Consider the following 9761-nt stretch of genomic DNA (forward strand, 5'->3'; position numbering starts at 1 on the left):
AACTCAAAATCATGCATTGCCATTGGCAAACATATTTAATCACAGCATGCAATATCACACACTCAGAAAAAGGTTCAGAGAGTACTTCTACATGTTTGTGGTGGGTTTGCCGCGAAAATATTCAGAGATTTTGCATCTCATCATGGCAATGACTAATCCAATTTGCCTTGCATCACAAAAAGTGTCCTCTCAATTCAGAGTAACAAGCGGCTTGTAAATTACATCACATGTAGTTCACAAAAATCACAGATCAAGGATTTATGAGTACAGACCTGTGTGTACTTCACAATACAGTGCACTCCCGTTATAACGAACACGGTTATAATGAAGTAAAATTTCGGGATACAATGTTATGTATTTGTTTACTTGTTTGGTTATAACAAAATGTTCATCTAACGAAAAAAAATTGCCGGTCCCGAGGACTTTGTTATAACGGGAGTCTACTGTATGTATTCAGTGCTTACTCTATACATCCTGACAACATTCAGTGGCAACTGAATCATGAGGTGAACAATGAAAAACACTGAAAAACACTGAATACAGTATGTGATTTGGATTTCTTCCAAAGTACAACACACTTTTTACAGAACTGTGTCAGCAAAGGTTCATTGCACATTTAATGTTCTGCCCTAGAATTTTCATCTATTAATGGAATTCAAACATGTTCACTGAGAGAAAAAAAATAACTCATTGTCAATGTGAGACCATTGTACATTGTAGTTTTCCTCCCTTCCGCAAACTACATTGTACTGCAGACTACAGATTAGCATATTTCACATAACTCATTAAATACGCTAGCAGATCATGCATTCTTATGGGGGCGGTTTTCTTCCCCAAACCACAACCTGGGCACGGCCCTCACAGTCACAGCATTTATAAATGAAATGAAGATGAAAAAGGAAACCCTCAATGGGGTCTTTTTGTGTATCATGCGTACATATGATGTGTGGTGTGGTGTGTGTGTGTTTTGTGTGTGTGTGTGTGTGTGTGTGTGTGTGTGTGTGTGTGCGCGATGTGTAGTGATGGTTATGCTGAATGAATCTGAAATATGTATGCCATTGATTGCATTGAATGAGGTTGCAATAGAAGCGAAATTCCAGGCACTGATAGCTTTGTATTCTACAATATCTTATACACAGTTTGTAGTTCTTTCTCCCCCTTTTTTTTCCCCTCTATCTCTCTCTCTCTCTTTCTCTCCCATCCAAGTCAAAATTGGAATGCACTATTACTAGGACAGTACAAGAACATGCAATTAAATTTTGCAAAAAAAATGAAGAAAAAAAATACCATGCTCTCACAACTTTGAACAGAAATCACTGTAAGGCACCTTCAAAGAAGCAATGAATGAAATGGAGAAAAAAGCACCTGATACACACAAACACACACACACACTCACACACACATCCATTCTACAGGTACATTGTACTGTAAAGATCTACCACTACGGCATGAAACATGCATCAATATTTAGAAACAAGTTCGTGGAGCTGTTTGAATGCTCCTGTCTCACGGAATAAATAGCATCTTTGCCACCACTCAATACACAGGGTCTGTATTTGTACCCAGCAAAACTGGAAAGTTTTACTATCATGAGGGATTTCAATTATGTTATCAGTAAAGGAAATGGATGCCAGAAGGTTCATGAGTAGTCCAACAATGTGATATGTTATGTGGTACAGTGTGTACGAGCAGGCATATTGTCTTTCTTCTTTTTTTTTGTCACCCTATTTGTATCATGCAATGACATTTCACATTCATGCCCTGATAATCATTAGGGATTCAATTTATAAAGTCTGTAGTGTGTACAGGTGTCTTGTGTACATGTAAAGTGTGCATATACATGTAGTGTGCATACTGTGTGTGTGTGTGGGTATAGTGTGTGAGCATACTGTAACGAGAGGATTAATTGGCAAACACACAACATTGTCTTTGACAGGTGGATGTTATGTTTACAACTAAAAAATGATTCAAACTAGTAATCATTGGTACAGTATTGCCAGTACTATATGGAATGTCCCCCTATGTAGAGATCTTTGGAAACATAGACCCCGTTTACAGTGCAGGGCTGGGCCGAGCCCCAAAATTTTGTCCGTTTACACTGCCGGGCTTGGCCGCGCTTTTAATTCAAACCTTTCAATATTTTGTCGTAGTGGGGCTCTGCTTGTAAACAAACGCAATTTGGTATAGTCTGGTTTTCAGACCCTTTGCCAACTGGATTCCGTGGCGACAAAGTCGCCGTTCGGGCAAAGGCCTTTGCCGAAAAAAAAGGAAAAATCCTTTGCAGGACAAAACCACCTCAAACTATACTAGTTTTCGACGTTGAGGGGGTTAATCAGGGGTCGCACTTAACTTTTTTTTTAACTAGCCAGGCGGACTACTTAGAATCAATTTTTGACACTGAAGCAATATTTTGGCTAGCCAGACGGACTAGTAACTTCAGAATTTTACGATTTTTAGCTAGTCCGACGTGATTTTGGGTGGCCAATGGCCAGCGGACCATCGCCAATTTCGAACCCTGTTAATATCCTGAATAACGAAATCGTAAAGACTAAAATTGGCCGCACATTTGGCCAAGTTTGCGTTTACACTAAGAAAAGGCCAGGCTCGGCCGTGGCTCTGCCGCGGCCGAGACCACCTCCAGAGTGTGGCCAAATGCGCAGCCAATTTTGGCCCCGCATTTGGCCTTTTGCGCGTTTACACTAAAATGAAGGTGGGCTCAGCCGTGCAGCGATGGTATACTCGAGTTATCAAATACCCATTCACATGTACTAATCATCTCGAGTTATCAAATACCCATTCACATGTACTAATCATTGCATAGCATACATTATGCAAAACAGTACAGGCATACTATACAAGTGTACATTGTACAATGTTCAAAGTCAGGACTTCAAAGGAAGTGGTTTACAATACAAGTGTCTGACCTTCACTGTTACTTTTTCCTTTGTCTTTGCGGCAACCGGCTAGACTTGAAATGTACACGGGACTTCGGGGAAATACAGTAGAACTTTAGTATGCCTTTCTTAACCTTCGACAGTACTGGTTAGCATCCTGGAAGGCATGTACATGTCCCAATTCATAACCTGACATACTTTGTACGTCTTGTACAAGTGCACCATAGCATTACACTCTAATACAACTCCAAAACTTGCTCTGTAGCAGTACATTGTATCTTACAATGGCAACATGATTGACAGTATTAAAGGGATGGGGTAGTTCATGCATGACTGGTTTATGCTACAGATCGAACAAATGGGTTGTTGTAGTGTACCCTGTACAGTGTAGCTCACTGGCTTCACTGTACATCTGTGTATACACATCACATCACATACATGTGATGTTTATTGCGCAATGTTGTACAGTATGTGTAAACCTGCAAGTCTCTTTTCAGATTGGTCCCTAAACCAAACAAAGGGGTAGGGAGGAGAGGGAGGGGGAGGAGGAGAGGGAGGGGGAGGGGGAAGGAGAGGGGGAAGGAGAGGGGGAAGGAGAGGGGGAGGGGGAGGGGAGAGGGAATGGGTTCTTCTAGCAGATTCTCTCTTTTAGACGGGAAAGTCCCTCATCACAGGGTTTTCTCCTGGCCTACGGAGACAACAGTGTGAACACACGAAATGCATACGATACAAACAGTAGTCTACACATAGATACAACACTTCAGTGTAGAGTATACATTTGTAGGTACACCTGTACATCGTGTAGATATAAATATACTTGTACCTATCCTATACAGGGCTTGTACATTGCGTAGATTTATACCTCTACATATTGTGTAAATGTTTTGTAATTAACAAGTGCGTGCTGTGCATGTGTACACTTTTGTCTGGTGCAGAATGACATGGATGTGTGCCTTCCTATGTCATGGGATGTCACATTGTGTATAATGTTGTACCTACATAATCCATGGATACATTACTAGTGTACATTGTTCAAACATTTCTTCATGTACAGTAGCTGCAATGTTTCCTGCCAAAGTATGAGTGGTGCATGAGTGACGTGTACTGTATGTGTGATGTGCTACAAGTAAAATGTAGGCCCACTGTATTTCCTTGTCGTGGTCTGTTGTCGTGGTCTGACAGAAGTACATTGTATGACATGCACAGTTTAAATTAATGGCAGACTTGAAAGAATCAGTTTCTATCATTTCGAGTGTTGCCGTCATAATAAAAAAAAAAAATCACTCTAAATCCTTTTTTTTTGTGTGTGTGTGCAGGTTCCATTTCCACAAATGCTTGATTAATATTCTATTCCATAGATTCTGATTTGCTTGTTTGGTCTTCCATGACCAATGCTTATTTCTTATAACAAATCACAACAATTTTTTTGTTTGTATTCTTGTAAGTAAACAGTGTGTGTATAGTGCACGCAGTACAAATGTACATGTACACTGTAGGTCATTTCTTTAATACATAATCTCAATAGCCGCAGTCACACAACACAAACCTACAATGTATGCCTTGTTTCACTATGCATTGAAGGGCTTCACCCCTACAAACTTCAAGCCCTTTAAGCTTTAATTGTAAAAAACTGCAAAATTCAAACATTTTGTCCTCTAGGGTGTCCAAATATCATACAGATACTGAGAAAACAAAAACCAAAATACTGAGAGAAAGAAAAGAAGTCAGGGACTCTCATTTGATTCTTATTCTGAAATGGAAGAGCCCCCACATTTATGCACTGTATATCATAACTACAATGTACATGTTACTTACTTTCTCAAAGGAATGATGGACAGAGCCTTGATTCTATGAATTATTTCTCAGCTTAAACTGGACTTTGCTGAGCAATGATACAGCACACCATCTTAGGTGTGATATAATACTGGTATTGATTTAAAGGCATTATTTACCATTTGCAGATGAAACAAAAACCCAGCTTTTTCAATAGTGGTTTGAAATAGTTGTAAAATGTAAGATAGTTATAAAAACAACCAATTGATGTAAAAATCTTAATCAGTATAATTAATGTTAAATACTGTTGATACAAAGTGTGAACAATAGTTATAATAAAGTTGTTTCTAGAATAAACCGTCTACAGTTATGGTTCATTAACAAAAATAGTGATATCTCCTTAGGCTTTATTGCAAAAATTTAATGGTAGGATAATTTGTACAATTCAACTGACCTACACATGCATCAAATTGTAAGCCTATCAGAAAACTTTTCAATCACTGCTCCCAATTTGGTAAACAGTAAGTGACTACCTTTGTTTTTTGGTGACTGTACAGTGTACTTGACCACTGAAGACAATGGACCCTGCTGTACAATAAATAATTACTTTTACAGGATGCTGTACAAACGAAAGCAACGATACTGTATCAAATATGCACAAACTCATTAGAATGCTTTTCATGTGGTGTGGACTTCGGAACTCCAGTGTTCAAATAGCGTATCTCCACTCAAAGAATGCACAGAATGTCTGAATACCAGTCAGGCAGAAAGTTATGTACTGTACAATCACGACACTGCACAATTCACGCTCTGGGTAATTGCTGGGGGGCAAAGGTCACGCTTACTGTGGGGACCAATACACACCCCAGATAATGGGTGCCCTGTTCTATTATATATTATTGATTTATAATCAAGTAGGCATTTTTGTTGGGAAGAGCAAACACTGATGCCCATTGCAGAGGTCACAAAAGTAGCTAATGGAGAATCTAACCAGTTAGTTACAGTGTACGTGCACGTATCAAGAAATACATCTGCCACACAAGCCTTCATATATGAAAAATGACATCTGGAGGGGCAAAGAAGCCCTGCTTTCAGTATCTAATTCCTAGATGGTTGTACATTGTATTTCGAAAATTCAAGTAAAAGGCTGTTCATCAAGCCATCAGGGTAATGTAACCCCTAGTAATCCATTGGGTCATCATTGCTACAAATTTTATCAGCCCAAGTTTAACTTGCATTTTGCACCCCCCCCCCCCCCCCCCCCACTTTGGGCTACAGGACAGTCCATGTCATACCATTTGAAAGTTTTGCGGTAGATCACATACAAAATACCACATGTGGGTAAACCATAGCACCTCAAAAGCACCACAGCAAACCCACCCCAATGTAGCTCCTTAATAATAATAATAATAATAATAGTCAGTTCTTAGAAACGCATAATACCATACAAATAGTCTCTATGCGTGTACAAAATAATGAAACAAAATCTATCACATATTTCTCTAATTCAAACATGTAATCAACAATTGTCAAAAAGGTGAGTTTTTAACACAAATTATAATAGAAGATGCCAACGAAATTTATCACATGAAGCATCATGCACCAGAAAAACAGAGACTATCAGAATGAAAGTTTCAGTAGATGCTTACAACTGTTCATACTACAACTACTTTATGTACAGTGTGTATAATAGTATGTACAGTTTATGTATAATGAGTAACTTCGGACATGAAAATTGCTACAACTAGACATGAACAAAGTGCATGTTGCAGTGGTGGATCCAGGTGGGAGCGCATCAGGTACACCCCCCTTTATTTTTTAAATAAAAACAAAAGAAATAAAAAGAAAAATGGAGGGGGCGCGTGCGCCCCCCTTTACGGAATTCCTGGATCTACCCCTGTGTTGTGCACTGTGGGTATATTATAAGAGTATAATTAAAAGTTATTAAATTGTCTTTGAAATCTGATACACTGTGGGATACAAACACTGCAGGAACCATGAAAGTGCAAACATGTCTTCACATATGTTATGTACACTATAAGCAGCTGTACAGTGTATGGTTGGGTGTTCATAATACCGGCCACCTAACGTTTTTCTATCAATAGAAACATTAAAAATCTCACAATTTGCCTGAAATTTTACTCACGTGTGGAGAAAATACTCCGGATTCACAAGCGCGCACTGAAAATGCGATCTGAGGTACGCGCTCTAGATGGCGGCTTCGAACGCATGGGGTGACATTTTTTCCGCACTCAGTTGCCCTGTTCATTTCCACTGACCACCCTGACAATACGTATAAAGGGCACTTAAATGTGTTTTTTTCGACAGGCCACTGTTTTTTTCTAGCCATCATTTTTCCCCCAATAATATTTGAATATATGTTGAATCCTTCGATATTACTTTTGAAGGACTAGCTGTTTGATGAATTTGAATTGATTTTCATTTAATAGGAAACTTTTCATCGTAATTGAAATAAATTAGATGAGTCGGTTCTCGTTTCTGCTTCAACTCTTACAGTCGTAGCGGGCGACAAAATAATTATGTCATGTGTATGTGTAACGTGTGTGCACGATCGTACAAGCGACGGTGACAATTTTGCGGTCAAAATCGTCAAATTTATTACGGAAGGATACTCTACATCTAACAACGAGTCAGCAAAGGTAGGCCTAACGTTAGTTGTACCGTACAAGTGTATGTAATTACACGATAAATCTTATTCGATTTTGCCAAATTTCGTTAATTTAGAGGGAATACTTATTTGTTTTCACCTCATTTTACTCGGAAGCGTAGCCCAGTGAAGAATCGAACACCGTTGCGCGTGATCCCATGCGTACATTTTCTTTCTGTACGCGCAATGCCATTATAGTGCGCGGTCGGTTGATATGGACCCGGTCGGTGTGTTGAACACCTACCATACTTTACGACAAGAAAATCATGTACACATACTGTAAAGCAAGAAATATTTGCGGCATGAATTTTCGCAAATTGCAGCCGATGACCTTTTTTGCGGCATGAAATTTTTGCCATCTGCCACAGGCATTCCATGCATATAAAGTCAGTGTACACAAGAACTTGGTCTCTCTAAGGATAGGCCTACAACATACGTGTCATGTACATTGTATGTAAGTATGGTATAGCTGTTTTCGCAAGGGTTTAATATCACAAATTTTGCAAATCACTGCTGGATCGCACCTTTAACAACATGCAAAAATATCTCGAACCGACAGGCATTTATATTTAGTGCGCTTTCATATATTGATAGCCCCCGTGCCAAAAATGTGAAAACAACATCTTGCAAAAATGTCTATGACCTCTTCATTTGGAAAAACATTTGTACGCGAAAATAACAGCTAAAGTTATACAACAAGTTACAGAATACAGACACAGTATCAGATTCTTTCCTTGCTTGTTGTCGATCTTCCTTCCTGTATTCATTCATTCATTCATTCATTCATTCACGGATGATATTCTATTCAGCTTAAAACTTTAATCTATTCCTGTGTTTCTTCCACATTGCAATATCAATCGATGTCATGATTTTTAATTCAAATATGTTTAAATGATACAATTTTGGTTTGCAATCATCACATCTTTCGCAAATTCTAACACGCTAGACACGACGCATGGAGAATCTTCAGTCTATTGAAGGAGGCAGACTTAATCAGAAGAAGAAGAAGAAGAAGGGGGGCCATAAACATACCACCCCCATCTTTTTGTCAGAACCATTTGCCCCCCTCCACAGTACCATGTTCTGATGAAAGGCATTGGTGAAGTGTTAAAGTGAAAACTAAGTTTCGGTAGGTGCCTGAGAACCCGTCTAGCACCATTTCATTTTTTCTTGCAATAAATCGAAAGAGTCCACTAAGAAACTGACCTGCCTGGCGCGGTTTGCCGGAATGATGAGTCGGTTTGGAGTATTTTGAGAAAAATAATTATAGTAGGAAAACCGACTTTTATTCCAGAAGGCTCCAGACTAACTCGGTCTCGGGAAAAATTCGACCTTACTTCAGACAATTCACACGCAGTTCGTGATCGCCACATTCTACTGGCCACTGCATAATACCAAATGAGGCCTAACTGAATGGACAGGAAAGTGTGTGCTAACGTAATCCTGTACAAACAAAACAAAAATGACAGCGCGCGGTCCTCAGTTGCTGAGCTGAAGAGACGCGCGGTCTTTGGAGTTTTTGTTGTTGTTTATCAAGCGCCTTTGATTGTTTTAGAGGAGCTTGATCGGCGCATACTAATTTTGCATGCGCGCAAAAGAGGTTTTTGATGCGCGCGTTGTAACAACTCGGACCATTACTGCGAGTAGCCAGAACACGAAGCGCTAGTTTATACAGGACGCTCCCATAAGACAACACTGTACAATCAGAGGGACAACCATTACAGCTCATCCCGCCGTCAAAGCGAAGCTGAGTTATCCCCGAGTCCGAGTTTAGCCCCACCCCGTTCGGGTAAGTGCTGAGACTGAACCTTTTTAGTTAGTCTAATATTTCGCATTTTCGTCGTTACCCATCGAATATCTTGTCATAACATCGTTATCCTGCACATTTCCTAAGCATACGTTCATATTTGGGAGCGAAATTTGACAACTTTTGCAGGCGTACCAGAACTTTGTTTGGGCTTTAACTACATAAGTAGCAGAAGACCCATTACACACTGTAAGTTTTACGACCATCATAATAAGGCGTTCACTGCATCAGGCAACTACTCTAGTAGCTGCGCTGCACATACCGAGTATACCATGATCGCCTGCTGAGCTTGAGCTGAGCTAGCTAGCCAGGCCCACCCGCCTACCCGATCACAGTGCATTACACTGCACTGGTAATGGTGTTTGCACGGTGAATATAGTAGCGCGCAGCCGTTACACACTGCACTCGTTCAACATCAAAATCTGACAGATCCCGAAATATTTGGGTCAGTTTGGCAACTGGAAACCGTCATGATACACTGATTGACTTACCAAATCCGATAGAATTACTGCCGTCAACTGATGACAATCTAAGACCGGAAGCTTTCAGAAGCAGCGGGATTTTTCGCCGCTATATTTGCGCTAAGCCACCGAATTCTGATACGTAGCGGAAACACCGT

General features: G+C 39.9%; 1 protein-coding gene across 4 annotated transcripts in view; it reads right to left on the minus strand.

Annotated features, from left to right (window-relative positions):
• LOC139734644 (protein kinase C and casein kinase substrate in neurons protein 1-like) overlaps positions 1–9761 on the minus strand; it is a 107985-nt gene extending 98224 nt beyond the window's left edge. For all 4 annotated transcript variants that reach the window (XM_071645434.1, XM_071645432.1, XM_071645431.1 and 1 more), the window contains exon 1: positions 9634–9761. The gene's annotated coding sequence lies outside the window, so the exon portion shown is untranslated. The remainder of the gene's footprint in view (positions 1–9633) is intronic.

The sequence above is a fragment of the Diadema antillarum genome, unplaced genomic scaffold (genome assembly GCF_040938485.1).
Source record: "Diadema antillarum isolate AM-2024a unplaced genomic scaffold, OU_Dant_1.0 seq00000536_RagTag, whole genome shotgun sequence".
Taxonomy (NCBI): Eukaryota; Metazoa; Echinodermata; class Echinoidea; order Diadematoida; family Diadematidae; genus Diadema; species Diadema antillarum.